Raw genomic sequence first — 14849 nt, forward strand, 5'->3', positions numbered from 1 at the left:
TTAAGTATTCATTCCTTTGGGTCCGTGCTTTGTTGAACCACCTCTGGCAGTAATGCTTTTAAGGTAGGTCTCTATTAACACATTGTGATGGAGCAAACTTTTTTCTGGATATGACAGATTAGTTGAAGAATGGTGATAGACTGCAGTTTTGAGGCTTTGCCACAGATGTTCCATGGGGTTAAGGCCAGAGTAAATTGCATGACAAAGTCTTTCAAGGACAGCTGTATTTTTATTTTTTTGTAGTTCTTTAGTACTGCTCTGGCAGTGTGTTTTGGATCGTTGACCCATTTAAAGGCAAATGTCTTTCTGAGATTCAGTTGTTTGGATGAGGGGTGCAGGTATTTATTGAGTATGTTTCAAAACTTTCCCCCATTCAATTCTGAGATTATCTGCCTTGATTGAAAGAAAACAACCGCATAATTTATGTAATGCCAGTAGAACTATTTTGTTTGGTGGGGATAGTGTAACTTTGCTGCTATGTAGTGTTTGATTATGCTTAATATACTTTGTACACTAGGATTCATGCTAAAAAGTTTCACTTCAGTCTCATCAGATCACAAGGCAAAAGTCTGTTATTCTCTAAAGTGCAGTAAATCTGCAGTAAGAAAGAGCAATGCAATGTGGTGTGTAATTAGATGCTGGTTAAAAGTTAAGACATGGAAAAGGTCAAGATTCGGTGGGCTCAACTATGCACTTTGAAAATAATCAGAAATTGTCAAAATCTGTTCTTGAGCATTTCCTCTTTGTAAATCACATCAAATAAATGAAATTGCAATTGGTTGTTCACAACATTGTTGTTTTTTTAAATTACTGAATTTAATTTAAAATTGAAAATGTACAGACAATAAATTATTGAATGAAAATATTTCCTTTAATACATTTCATTAAAAAAATTTGTTTCATTATAATGTATGTCTGTTATTCCCCTCTTCCAGGATATTTTTTTAGAACTCTTAAAGACTGCAAGCTGTTAAAGTAATGAGCTGAATTCAGAGATATTCATCAGAAGTGATAATGGTATGTGAATAAAATGGTCTTAAAACATCTATACTTCCATCTTAAGAAGTATGTTTTTAGCATGGCTTCAGATGCTTGAGATTTCTACTAATATGTACTAGTATGTAAGCAAATGATATTTATTAGCATAACATTGTTAAACCTGTTTTTATCTTATTCAGGTTTTGGAAAGCAACAACACATCATGGCAGCATTAGGTGCAAGGTAATTACTAACCTGGGACGGGTAACCTGCCCTTCACAAGGCTCATACGTGGAAAATTTACAACTGAAAAAGTTGAAAAACTGGAATGCCTTGAAGAAAACCAAGGAACGGATCTGAAAATATACATGGACAATGACAAGAGACTCAAACCCAAGACATTGAACTTATGAGGCAGGTTTCGGTTACATGTTAGACAGCTTTTAATCTATACAGATTATGGAAAAATACTTTTTCTACAAAATTGAAAGGCCATTTTTTAAATATTTAATTAGGTTAAAGGAGCTTATTGTATTGGACCCTTAAGATAAAGTACACACATATTTACAAGTAAAGTTTTTTGTCTTGCATTTAATAAAAAAAGTTATTCACTGCAGATGCTATTAAGGAGAAGAATATAGCAGTATATCCTACACAGTACATTTCACAAATATTTTGACTCAAAACTGTGTTTATACATTTTATTTATTTATTTGTTAGACATTATGAATGTAGTGAAAAGTCAAGCAAAATGACACCTTTTCTTGGCTAACAGTTAGCCAAGAAAAGGTGTCATTTGTGCTTGACTTTTCAATATATTTTATTTGATTATTTAAATATAGACAAATGTCATACTTTAGGATAGACTATGGAAAACAATAACATTAATTATTTAGATAGTTTTTTAAATTACAATATTATATATACTGTACATACATATATTGTCAGCACATATTGCACCACAGACCCCCAAACTACAGATACAGTAAAGAACCACACTTTGATAAAATAAAATAAAATAAAGGACTTTTATTCACTTTCCAAGCACCTCTCCAACTCTTCTAGTAACAAACCACAAATACAATTAAAAACTTGATAAACCAATGAATCTTCCTCCTTACGTCCTCCAGTTGAGTGTTGCCCAATTCCTCCTGACTCTGACTCTCAGAGCTATGGAAGCTGGCTTCATTAAAGGTGAACTTCCAGTGATGCTACATGGCCTGTTGGAATCACTTCAGGGCTACAAGAAAGCCAGAGAGATCCTCTCTTGGCAGCACCCTCTGCTGTCCCCCACAGGACTCTACACGGCTGCACTTCCAGACTCCAACGTTCTCCCATGCAGCCCTGTGGGAATCCAGACTGAGACCCTACATGAGGGATACTGCCACCTGGAATGGTTGGGGATGAATTGCTCCCCTGCTGATTCCTAACGTCTTTGGGAATCCCAATCAGGACAGGGATCATAAGCTATCCCAGCCTTTATTATCCTCACTTTTTCCATCCTTCCATTTTGTCATCTCGCCAGGTAAGGAATTTACCTCCATCCTAGGCAGGACACCCACTTGTCCACTAGTGCATCTACAATATATTGTCATGCCTGCACATCTCTGGAACACCCCCTGGTCTCATCTGAAATAGGTAATGCTACTCCGGGTTGGGAAGGTCGCTCATGCTAACCTCCTCCTCTTTTATTCCCTCAGATAAGACGTACATTGAGAGCAACTGACAGCACCCCCTTCCAATTTCCCACCTATAAAGCCTGCAGCTGCTGGAAGCAGACATTGAGCCTGGAACAGACTGTACTGGAGGATGGAGCCCCTTGCAATCTGAAAAAACATACCCATTTACTTAGCCTAACAGCTTTCTTATTTTGCTTTTGTTATTCATTGTACTGGTGCGCAAGACAGCAATCTTTGTTGATTTTTTTTTTTGGACTGGATTAATTGGGAATGGCCTGGTTGGAAACCCAACATTTATCTGTGGGACTTACAATACTTTATTTGACCACAATATACATACAGTCATATGAAAACGTTTGGGAACCCCTCTCAGCCTGCATAATAATTTACTCTACTTTCAACAAAAAAGATAACACTGGTATGTTTTTCATTTCCTAGGAAAATCTGAGTACTGGGGTGTTTTCCAGACAAAGATTTTAGTGAAGCAGTATTTAGTTGTATAAAATCAAATGTGAAAAACTGGCTGTGCAAAAATGTGAGTACCCTTGTAATTTTGCTGATTTGAATGCATGTAACTGCTCAATACTGATTATATGCAACACCAAATTGGTTGGATTAGGTCATTAAGTCTTGAACTTCATAGACAGGTGTGTCTAGTCATGAGAAAAGGTATTTAAGGTGGTCAACTGCAAGTTGTGCTTCCCTTTGACTCTCCTCTGAAGAGTGACAGCATGGGATCCTCAAAGCAACTCTCAAAAGATCTGAAAACAAAGATTGTTCAGTATTGCGGTTTAGGGGAAGACTACAAAAAGCTATCTCGGAGGTTTAAACTGTCAGTTTCAACTGTAAGGAATGTAATCAGGAAATGGAAGGCCACAGGCACAGTTGCTGTTAAACCCAGGTCTGGCAGGCCAAGAAAAATACAGGAGCAACATATGTGCAGGATTGTGAGAATGATTACAGACAACCTACAGATCACCTCCAAAGACCTGCAAGAACATCTTGCTGCAGATGGTGTAACTGTACATCGTTCTACAATTCAGAGCAAGTTGCACAAAGAACATCTGTATGGCAAGGTGATGAGAAAAAAAGCCCTTTCTGCACTCACACCACAAACAGAGTCGCTTGTTGTATGCAAATGCTCATTTAGACAAGCCAGATTCATTTTGGATCTAAGTGCTTTGGACTGATGAGACAAAAATTTAGTTATTTGGTCATAACAAAAGCGCTTTGCATGGTGGAAGAAGAACACCGCATTCCAAGAAAAACATCTGCTACCTACTGTCAAATTTGGTGGAGGTTACATCATGCTGTGGGGCTATGAGGCTAGTTCAGGGACTGAGGCCCTTATTAAAGTCGAGGGTTAAATTCATTCAACCTAGTACCAACAAATTTCTCAGGATAATGTTCAAGCATCAGTCATAAAGTTGAAGTTACGCAGGGGTTGGATATTCTAATAAGACAATGACCCAAAACACAGTTTGAAACCTACAAAGGCATTCGTGCAGAGGGAGAAGTACAATGTTCTGGAATGGCTGTCACAGTCCCCTGACTTGAATATCATCGAAAATCTATGGGATGATTTGAAGCAGGCTGTCCATGCTCGGCAGCCTTCAAATTTAACTGAACTAGAGAGATTTTGTGTGGAAGAATGGTCAAAAATACCTCCATCCAGAATCCAGAGACTCATCAAAGGCTATAGGAGGCGTCTAGAGGCTGTTATATTTGCAAAAGGAGGCTCAACTAAGTATTTATGTAATATCTCTGTTGGGTGCCCAAATGTATGCACCTGTCTAATTTTGTTATGATGCATATTGCATATTTTCTGTTAATCAAATGATGACATATATTAAAAGGAAGTTGCTTTTTTGAAAGCTCAGCCAATGATAAATAAAAATCCAAAGAATTAAGAGGAGTTCCCAAACTTTTTCATAGGACGGTATATGATTTCTCTTAAATATTAAATAATAACTTAATCATAACAATTATTGGAGAAGGAGTATTTGTGACATTGGTACCACTAATCCAACATTGCACAATGCCATTTTCGTTTATTTGAGATACCTAAATAAGTTTTTGAGAAAAGGGAAAGTGTGCAGGGGTGTCACCACATTAGAGTAGGTGTGTTCCATCCCCAGTAGATGTGTAAAAATTTAATAACTAGTACACTTGCTTCAGTAATTTAAAATATTGTTAAAATATACCAAATTCAACTTAGTTTGCATAGTCATTTTTCACGATATGTTCAATGCAACTTCTTATCTAGAAAAATACTTCTGTTTGGAGTTGGTGAATTATTTTGTGCCTGGTACTACTACCCAGGCAGGTGGTTCACCCATGCAGTGTTTTATGCTTACTTTTAATGTTAGCTAGGATTACTACTTTTTAACTACAATCCTGTTTTAAAGTATTTTCAAATATTTTGCATCTTTTTCAACACCACCTTGTTTTTCCCTGACTGTCACCATTTTGAGCTGCAGTTGTCACAGTGTTGCTTTGCAATGCTCACACATGGGCAGGACTGGCATCATTGTTGCAAGGGGAAAAAAATCAACATCATGCACTTCCTGTTCATCCCAGGTTGTGGATAAAAACAAAGGATTAATTTATTACAGTTGTGCTTAGTATTTAGGGTTCAGTTCTCTTCACAGTGTTATACTTCACGCTACTGGCAAAAGACATTTTTTTGGGTTGGTGACAGATAGACCTTTTGCTAATGAACCTCTGGCTAGTTTCTCAGTGTCTCTTTTTTGTCACCTCAGTTCCCCCTTGTGACAAATAAAATGTTCTCCATCTGCTGAAACTACCAATCTGTTTAAACATTATAAGATGAAATGATAAAAAACACAAAATTCCCAAAAATGTCATCTTTATCAATGCATCATTTTTGATAGCCTAACCAGTTGTAGTGTGTGAAATGGCATTCAGATTGATTCAGTTTTATGAGTACAGTTGTGTAAATGATTTTAATTTGTGATTATTCAGGCAAGATTTCCAAATTAGCCTTTTTAAAAAATCACATAATATTTTCAAATCTACTATAAAAAGTATTTTGTTTGAATACAACTTTTCTGAATCATTTTTCTTATTCAATATACCTACAAGTAGGATTATTCTTAAGTCTTTTTGTTTGCAAAGTTTGTTTACTAGTGTAAATGTTTTCTATGAGAAAAGAATAAGTGCATTCACAGTCATAACTAGCATGCATATTCTCTTTTACATACACTAATACAAAAACTTCCATATGCTTTTGTTTTAGTTCTTCCTTGGCAGTCTGAAGGACTCTAAATGTATGCTTCTATCTAGAAAACTTTCATTTTTAATTACTATTTCAAATGGATATTGAGAAAAAACAGTTTGATACTGTGATTTGTGACCTAATTATGCATACATTTCTGCATTTTATTGTACAAGACTTGCTAAAGGTTAAAAATGTTTTTCTTCATAATGAGAATACTGTAAAATGGAAAGGCTTTCAGTAGTTGTACTGTTAGGTTGCAGAAAGGAATGACAGATAATGAAAGAATGCGCTATATTGGTGGAAGAGAGTTAAATACATATATAGCGCTGGTCAGTAGAACACGCTAATACATCACTGAATGAGCTAAAGTGGTAGGATAGACCCTAATCAATACATAGTATTGATCAGTGGAAAGTGTGAATATGAAAAGCTTGCCAGGCAGCCTCAAAGAAAGATGACCCATTGGCACAGATGTTATAACAGCCGTGTGCCAATAACAATGCCTCCATACTCCCTTGAAAGATGGAAATGCAGTTGTCAAAGACCTCACAGAAGAACTGCAAGACAATTGCACTGTTCGAATGGCTACTCTTCTACCTTATGCATAAAATTGAAGTTACTACTATATGTATTAGGAGTGAAAATGGATTTTTAAAGTAAGATAAATGTACAGTATCCTTTCTTTTGTACCATACTTCTCTTGTCTTAATATTTTTTGCCATGGTTATTGAAGGGATATTTATACAGGTTCAAAGTATGAGCTACAATTCTGAAAAGAACACATTGGAATAAACCGATACTTGATATAGACTGTTCAAACTGGATTGTGGCTGTACAATTACATTTTTTAAATTGTAAAAATATGTTTTCTTACTGGTAGTTTATTAGGGATTTTTTTATGTTGTCATTAATGAGATATTTTTTTCCCTTCATGTTGTGATTACTGAAAAGTACATTCTTAAAATTTTATATACATAAAATCACTAGCATCTGTGGCCACTCTTGGGAATGTTTTTGGATCTAGGCAAATTATTTGCTTTTTGCATTTTAAATTATAGTAGCACTTCCCTCTCAGTAATCTCCCTATCATTTACTATTTCCATAAAACTTCCCGCAGCTAATGGCATTTTACTAAGTCTCAAGTGAAAACATCACTAAAATTTGAATTAAGAGCTGTTATTTTATTTTCTGTATAGTTTATTTCACTCTTGTTGTTTTTAATACACTTCACCAACTCCATGACTGTTCTTTTACTACTAATACTAAAAGAATAACCTGCAATTAACTTTTGCATTATCAGCAATAATATTTTATGTTTCTTTTGGGATTTCTATTTTCCCCCTTTAATTGTTGCTGTCATTCACGCACAAGCCCCATATTTAATGGCAGAGTTATTTTACTTACAGTATAATTAAACTTGTTTCTTTCTTCTCTCTTCACTCATTTCCAAAGGAGAACTGTTAGTTTTCCTTAAGGACTTAATTTGTCATATGAAAGTGTCTGCCATTATATGCAATGTGCTTTAAAATGCACCCTGTTACTTATCAATAGTCTCTACATCTGAAAGATCACCCAAGTTTATTTCTTAAATAACCAGTTGAACCTCTTCAAAATGTAATTTTTTAAATTTATCATAGCTTTAGTTTTTTTGCAAATTTCACCATACCAAATTACATCAGAAATAATATGTATTACTGGTTCAATAATACACTCGGAACTCTGTCTTCATTATTTTGTAATTTTAGGTCACAACATCAGTTTCTCTTGCGTATACTTTGACATAGCAAAAAATATCCATTGATTACACTAAATATATTTTATTTTCTTCTGCTCCCCCATTTTATCACATGTTTTAGTTATATTAGTCTCACCCATATCCCCAGGATTTGATCAGGTTTTTGTTACTGTCGTGCAACTGTATTCAACTCCAATTTCTTTATTTAATTTAAATACTTTTAGCATTAGTAAATGCAATTCAGGGATCAGTTTACTTAAGGTTGTACAATGACTTACTCTCTAGCCTGGGTGAGGGAAGATGTTAATTTAATTATTTAAACAGTAACTTTAACATTGCTTATTAAATGTTTCTGCTTTTTGGTATTTAAACATATCAAACATATTAATAGAACACCATATATTTTAGGATAAAATTCAGTTATACTGCTCTCACAGTGTACATACTGTACAAGGATTTATAGATAAAGTATACTAGCAATATGGGTGATGCAACAATGGCAACATTTAAATGGAACCTAATATTTAATAGTAAGTCAAACAACTAATTTAGAATAAAACTGTAGTTTCCAGGCTAAGGACAAACAAAATTAAATTTTAACTGGAAACAAAATGTTTGTTTTGTCCTGTTATTAAACCTACTTAATCCAGTGTTGGGGGCTCAGGTCTGTTAGGGTCAAGCCTGTAACTCGCTCTGTATGGAGCATCTGTGGTATAGCAGGTCCACAGCTCGTTTAGCAGTGACCAGTTTTTAAATAAATCACTGCTCTCACGGCAGCTTAGCGAGGGGTCGTTGGGCCATAGCAAGCCACGGGGCGATCTGCGGTGTGGACGTTTCTCACCAAGTGCACAGGTGAGGAACTGCCCACATCCGTGATTGTTCCCGTGGCTAATATGTTGCAGCTGCTATGGCCCCTCACTATATAAAAGAAGTGCGAGTTGGATAGAGGGGAGAGAAAAGGAAAGAGATAAATCATAAATGAAAAGAAAAACGGAGGTTATTGGGAAGCAGGTCGGTGCGAGAGAGAGAGAGAGAGAGAGCCACGAAGAGCGGGTTCGCGAGCAAGCGAACGAGCGCTCGTGGGCAGCTGTGAGGGCCTGGGTGTTGGGCCTACACCCAGGCGTTTGAGTTGATGTTGCTCCTGCTGAGTGAAGGTTTGCGTGGGATAAATACACAGACATTGATCCGTTGAGAGCCGATCTGGCTGCTGGACTTCACAAGACGGCATGGCTTGCTGTTGGACACGACAGATCACCAGCTGCTGTACTTCAGGCTGCTCTCTCCTGATGCTGCTTTTCAGCTACCTTCAGATGAGATAAACAGGTAGGCAGAGAAATTTTTTGAATCGCGGGCTGCGTTTGCATCGCATTCTCATTTTTCAAAGTGTAAACCCACAACAAAAGACGAGATGAAGCATGCTGTGGTATTACAAATAGAGATGGGACAGAACTGGTGATATAACTTCAGGGAGCATTGGTCCAAACGTGCTTTGTCCCCTGGTGGCGTTGGACAGGTTATGCAGCATGGTGATAGGTACGTGCTGCTGCAAAGTTTTATTCACTTCTGTAATAAACAGAAGCAAATCCCATGGGGTGAGCCAGGCTATAATGCCATGCATAAAGTTCATAAAGTTTCAGAAGATGAAAATAGGTGACAATACGGTTTTCATGCGGGCAGAAAACTTGGTGGCAGTGGAATGGCACAATGGCAAAAGGGTGACTTGTCTCTCTACAGTACACACTAACAATATATGTGAGAAAGTGCAGCAACAGAAAATTGAAAAGTAGGCACCAAAGCAACACGTATTGTAAGCAGTGCAATGTGGCAATGACTGAAATTGGCTGCTTTGAGCGAGATCAGACTTTGCAGGACTTTGCTGTGTAAAATGTATGTGATATGTATGTGAAATCATAGAGTATGCAAAAGTAAATATTTTTTGTTGATTTGATATGTTAAACAATTGCTTTGTGTTCTTTTTTAAAAAAATTTAGTTTTTGGAAAAACATTCAGCCCTGGGAGATAAGAAACAAAAAAAATAGCCCTAAAATAGTTAAAAGAAGCACCAAGCTTGTTGTTGGATTTTAAAGATTGTTCTTGTTGGATGTTTTAGCCTCTGGTTTTAAAAGGATTGTTTTTTTTCTATTGTTTTAAACCTCCACATGTTTTATTATTGGATTATTTATTGAACTATTTCTTGTAGCACTGCACTTTATTTAATTGAAAACTGTTTTTGTTGACTGTTTTAATAAAAGCACTGTTGCACCTTTTTACCATCCCATTGCTTACTTGTTGCCTTCACTGACTAGCTCACTCGGTAACATTATCGACTTTGTTGGGTTCAAGGGCTCCCAAACAGAGATGGGAGCATGGAGCCGAACCCGCATCGTCACAGCATCACACTGTTGCATACTTCCACACTCACTAACATTCAGATCTGAGAGATACTATGAAGTACCACAAGTCACAGTCAACTTTTTATTACTTAGTTTTGTAAAGTGAATTTGATCTGTTTAGCTTAAACAAATCTGTTCTACTGCATCAGGCAATCATAGAAATATGTGTGATGTAGACAGGATATACAGTAGCTGTGGAGAGGCAAGGTATCATTTTGTGACACAATGGCAGGGAAAATGTTCTAACATCTTTCGAAAAATGATTCAGAACGTAGTATAGTGGAAACTAACTGACAACAAATTACAACGATTACAACAAATGCTGAATATAAAGCTTTGTAATTTTTGCTACAGCAGGTCTAGTAATGGGAAAGACACAATATAAATGAAAGGTATTGTTATTATTACTTTTCTGCAGATGTACTCTTGTGTTAAGTATCTAATTTTGTTTATTACATAGAATTTTATGAAAGATACAGACATGGGAGTGGCTCTGAGGCTAAGGATGTGTGCTGGTATCTTGAATGTTGCCAGTTCGAATCCCTATCACTGCCAAAAGAGATCCTACTCTGCTATTGTTATTTCCGACCCTGCACCTCTAATCTTGGAGCTAAAATTACTAAGCCCCATACACTCACCCCGCAGATGGCACCTCAACCCGCTTCTATTAGCTGACGAGAACTGTACAGAATTTATTTCCAAACAAATCAAATTCTTTCTAGAGACAAATACATCACCCGAAATCTCAGCAGGAATACTCTGGGAAACTCTCAAGGCCTTCTTAAGAGGACAGATTATCTCATATCTTTCCCACAAAAATAAATCTGAAGCCAAGGAAGTAGCAGAGATAAAAAGCGAAATTACTAAAATAGGTGAAGAACACGCCAGCCTACCAAGCGAGACTCTACATAGGAGAAGGCAGGCTTTATATTCGGAATTAAACCTCTTGACAACTAAAGAAACTGAACGACTAATCTACAAATCCAGACATCATTACTATGAACATGGAAAGAAAGCTAATAAGCTTTTAGCTCAACAAATTCACAAGCAAGAAGTGCGCAATGCAATCTCAGTAATCACCAACACGAACAGAGATAAAATCGTTGAACACAAAAATATAATGCACACTTTCAGAGACTACTATAAATCCCTATATACTACTGAGTTTAAAGAAGACAATACACAATCTAATGCATTTCTGGATACATTACAGATACCACAAATAGACGCTTTTAGGGCGGAGGAACTTGATAAACCTCTAGCGTTATCAGAATTACTAGATGCTATAAAGTCACTTCAAGGCGGGAAAGCAGCAGGCCCTGATGGCTACCCTGCAGAATTTTACAAGAAATTCTCTGCTCAGCTAGCTCCCCTCCTATTAGAAACATTTACAGAAGCCAGAGATAACCAATCTCTTCCTCAAACCATTCGCCAAGCACTAATCACCGTTTTTCCAAAACAAAATAAGGACTTATTACAATGTGCATCATACAGACCAATTTCACTTCTGAATAACAACGTTAAAATGCTCTCTAAAATCATAGCTAGAAGGATGGAGAAAGTGCTCCCCTCTGTAATATCACAGGACCAAAGTGGATTTATTAGGTACCGACACTTATCTTCAAATCTTCAACGCCTGTTTAATGTAATATACTCACCAACTAAATCAAACACCCCAGAAATATTATTATCATTGGATGCAGAAAAAGCATTCGACATGATTGAATGGAAATACCTTTTTACTACATTGGAGAAGTTTGGGTTTGACCTGAACATTTGTGCATGGATTAAATTACTGTATACTAACCCAGAAGCTTCAGTTTGCATCAACAACATTTGCTCAGACTACTTTAAACTAGAATGTGGCACTAGAAAAGGATGCCCTTTGTCACCGCTGCTGTTTGCGATTGCCATTGAACCACTGGCAATACATTCTCGAAATACCGATCAGATAAAGGGTATTAGCAGAGAAGGACTGGAACAGAAAATCTCATTATATGCAGATGATATGGTACTGTATATTTCGGACCCAGAAAATTCTGTGCCTGCGGCATGGCTTTACCTAACTTCCAGTTTTATTACTGGGCAGCAAACATACAGGCGATAAGAACCTGGACACAAATAGAAGAACATACACAGGCTTGGACCGCAATAGAAGTAAAATCCTGCAGTACTTCTTTGTATTCCTTGCTCTGTGCTCCAATAAACACACGTTATTGGCAATATACAAATAACCCAATTGTGCTCCACTAACTTAGAATCTGGAACCAATGTACAAAGCATTTTAAGATGGAGAAGCTTCTATCTGTGGCACCTCTGCAAGAGAACCACCCCTTCAACCTTCACAAACATATGCAGTTTTTAATATCTGGAAAAAAATTGGAATTAACTTGCTTTGAGATCTTTATATAGACAACGTTTTTGGATCCTATGAACAATTACATTCCAAATTTAACATTCCAGCTACACATTTCTTTCATTATCTTCAAATCATGAACTTTGTTAAACAGAACCTTCCAGATTTTCCTCATCTTGCACCCTCATCCATGCTGGAAAAAATATTGCTCAATCTCAAGGACTTAGACTCCATCTCTACAATATATAAAATCATTTTACAATCCCTCCCTTTCAAGGATCCAAGAGGACACTGGGAGAAAGATCTCTCAATTAATATATCAGAAAAGGAGTGGAAAGTAGCAATGCAGAGAATTCACTCGAGCTCCATATGCACAAAGCATACAACTATACTATAAACTTAAAATTATATATTGAGCACATCTGTCTCGACTAAAACTCTCCAAAATGTTTCCAGGGCATGATCCAACCTGCAAACGTTGCAACCAAGTCCCAGCCTCACTGGGTCACATGTTCTGGGCCTGCACCAAATTAACATTATTCTGGACAAAAAAATTTAATTACCTTTCAGACAGCCTTGGACTCACAATCCCTACTAACCCATTAACAGCTGTGTTTGGGGTTCTTCCAGAGGGGCTTAAAGTGGAGAAAGACAAACAAATTGTGATTGCATTCACTACACTTTTGGCACACAGACTTATTCTGATAAACTGGAAGAACCCAAACTCCCCTCTTTTAAGTCAGTGGGAAACGATGTGTTATACTATTTGAAATTGGGAAAAATCAAATACTCAGTTAGAGGATATGTACAGACTTTTTTCAAAACATGGCCAGATCTAATCAGTAAGATTCTAAAATAAGCTCATAAAGCACAGAGAATTTATTAATTTAGGTATGTTTACAAGTCTTAAATTTCACGCCATTTGGCTTGCTCTCTCTCTCAGGGGTGGGGATCGATCTGTTCTTATCTTAATTTTTTTTGTGTAAAAACTTGATTACTGTGTATGGATTGCAATAAAATTAATAAAAAAAATATATAAAAAAAATGAACCACTTGCATGTAATATGTTGACTTTATGCATAAACGTTCTACCGTTTTTGATAATAATACAATAACTCGTAGAGTTATAAAAAACATAATGATGGCTCAAAAACATACTACTAAGTGATGTTTGATCCCTCAGGAGAGGTGTGCTGTCTTTGCTGAGGAATCACAAAGAGTGTCACATCAACCTACTGCCTAGCAGCTATAGTCCCTGAGATGGTACAGCTGGAATGCGTATTATGGACTCTGGGAATTCCAAGCAGCAGTTACTACTTTTCACCTAAATGACAAGCTGACGCTGCTTAACCGTGCCTGAACTTGCTGAAAGGACCATGCTGTGATGATGCGGGTTCCCTCCATGCTCATATTTTCTTTTGGGAGTTCTTGAACCCAACACCGTCAGTAATGTCACCGATGTGCTTGGCAGTGAGGCACAAACAATGAAGCAAGGGGAAGGTGCAAATGTGCCAAGTGCTTTTTTTTTAAAACAACAACAAACAAAGTCAAAGTGTTCAAATAAATAAAGTGTAGTGTCTCAAAAAGTCTTAATGAAATAAATAATTCCTTAAAACAAGTGATAGATGGAGGTTAAAATTCAATAGAAAAAAAATCATTTAAAAAACGAGGTTACAACAGGTCTCACTCACTCACTTACTCATGCATGCATGCATGCATGCGCCGGCTTTCTCCTTGCTACTTCCTGCAACCTTCTTCTCCTTCAACCTCCATCTCTCTCTTTTTTTTTTTTCTCCCCTACTAGCTGCCTTGCGCTTCTATTTAGTACGGGGACGTGGATCAGCTGTGCCAATCAGCAGTTCCTGGGAACAATTATGGATGCGGACGACTCCTCAAATGTGCACTTATGCAAGGACTACCTGCATCACAAATCAACCCAGGAACCACTTCAGCCACACATCACCACACCCCCTTGCTAAGCCGCGAGTGCGATGATTATTTATTTTAAAAAGTGGCCTTTGACATGAGCTGTGGACCCACTATACCACACATGCATGCTGCAAGTTACATTTGAGGAACCAATGCTTATTAAAGCACAAAATAATAGAGACATGGTGATAAAGTACATTGTGTGCAGTGCTATTCCCCAGCATTAGTTATGGCTGCTGTATTTGTTCATGACAAGAGTAGTTTGCTTCATTTGCAAGTGAAAAAGGAAGTTACGAAATGAAAATAATGGTTTTATACAGTATGTTTGTTCATACAGTATCAGTGGAATTGTGGTAACCTGAGACTGCCTTGATCCCGGGACAACCTGGATTAAAGAATAAAACAACTCCCCTCCAGGAAACTTTTTATTATTCAAGAAAATGACTATATACACTAATAATAGGAACAAGGAGTAGAACATCTAAATAAATGGTATTTTGTAAGTTTCCAAGACTGCACACCTCTGCTTTTCATCATT

The sequence above is a fragment of the Polypterus senegalus genome, chromosome 11 (genome assembly GCF_016835505.1).
Source record: "Polypterus senegalus isolate Bchr_013 chromosome 11, ASM1683550v1, whole genome shotgun sequence".
Classification (NCBI taxonomy): domain Eukaryota; kingdom Metazoa; phylum Chordata; class Cladistia; order Polypteriformes; family Polypteridae; genus Polypterus; species Polypterus senegalus.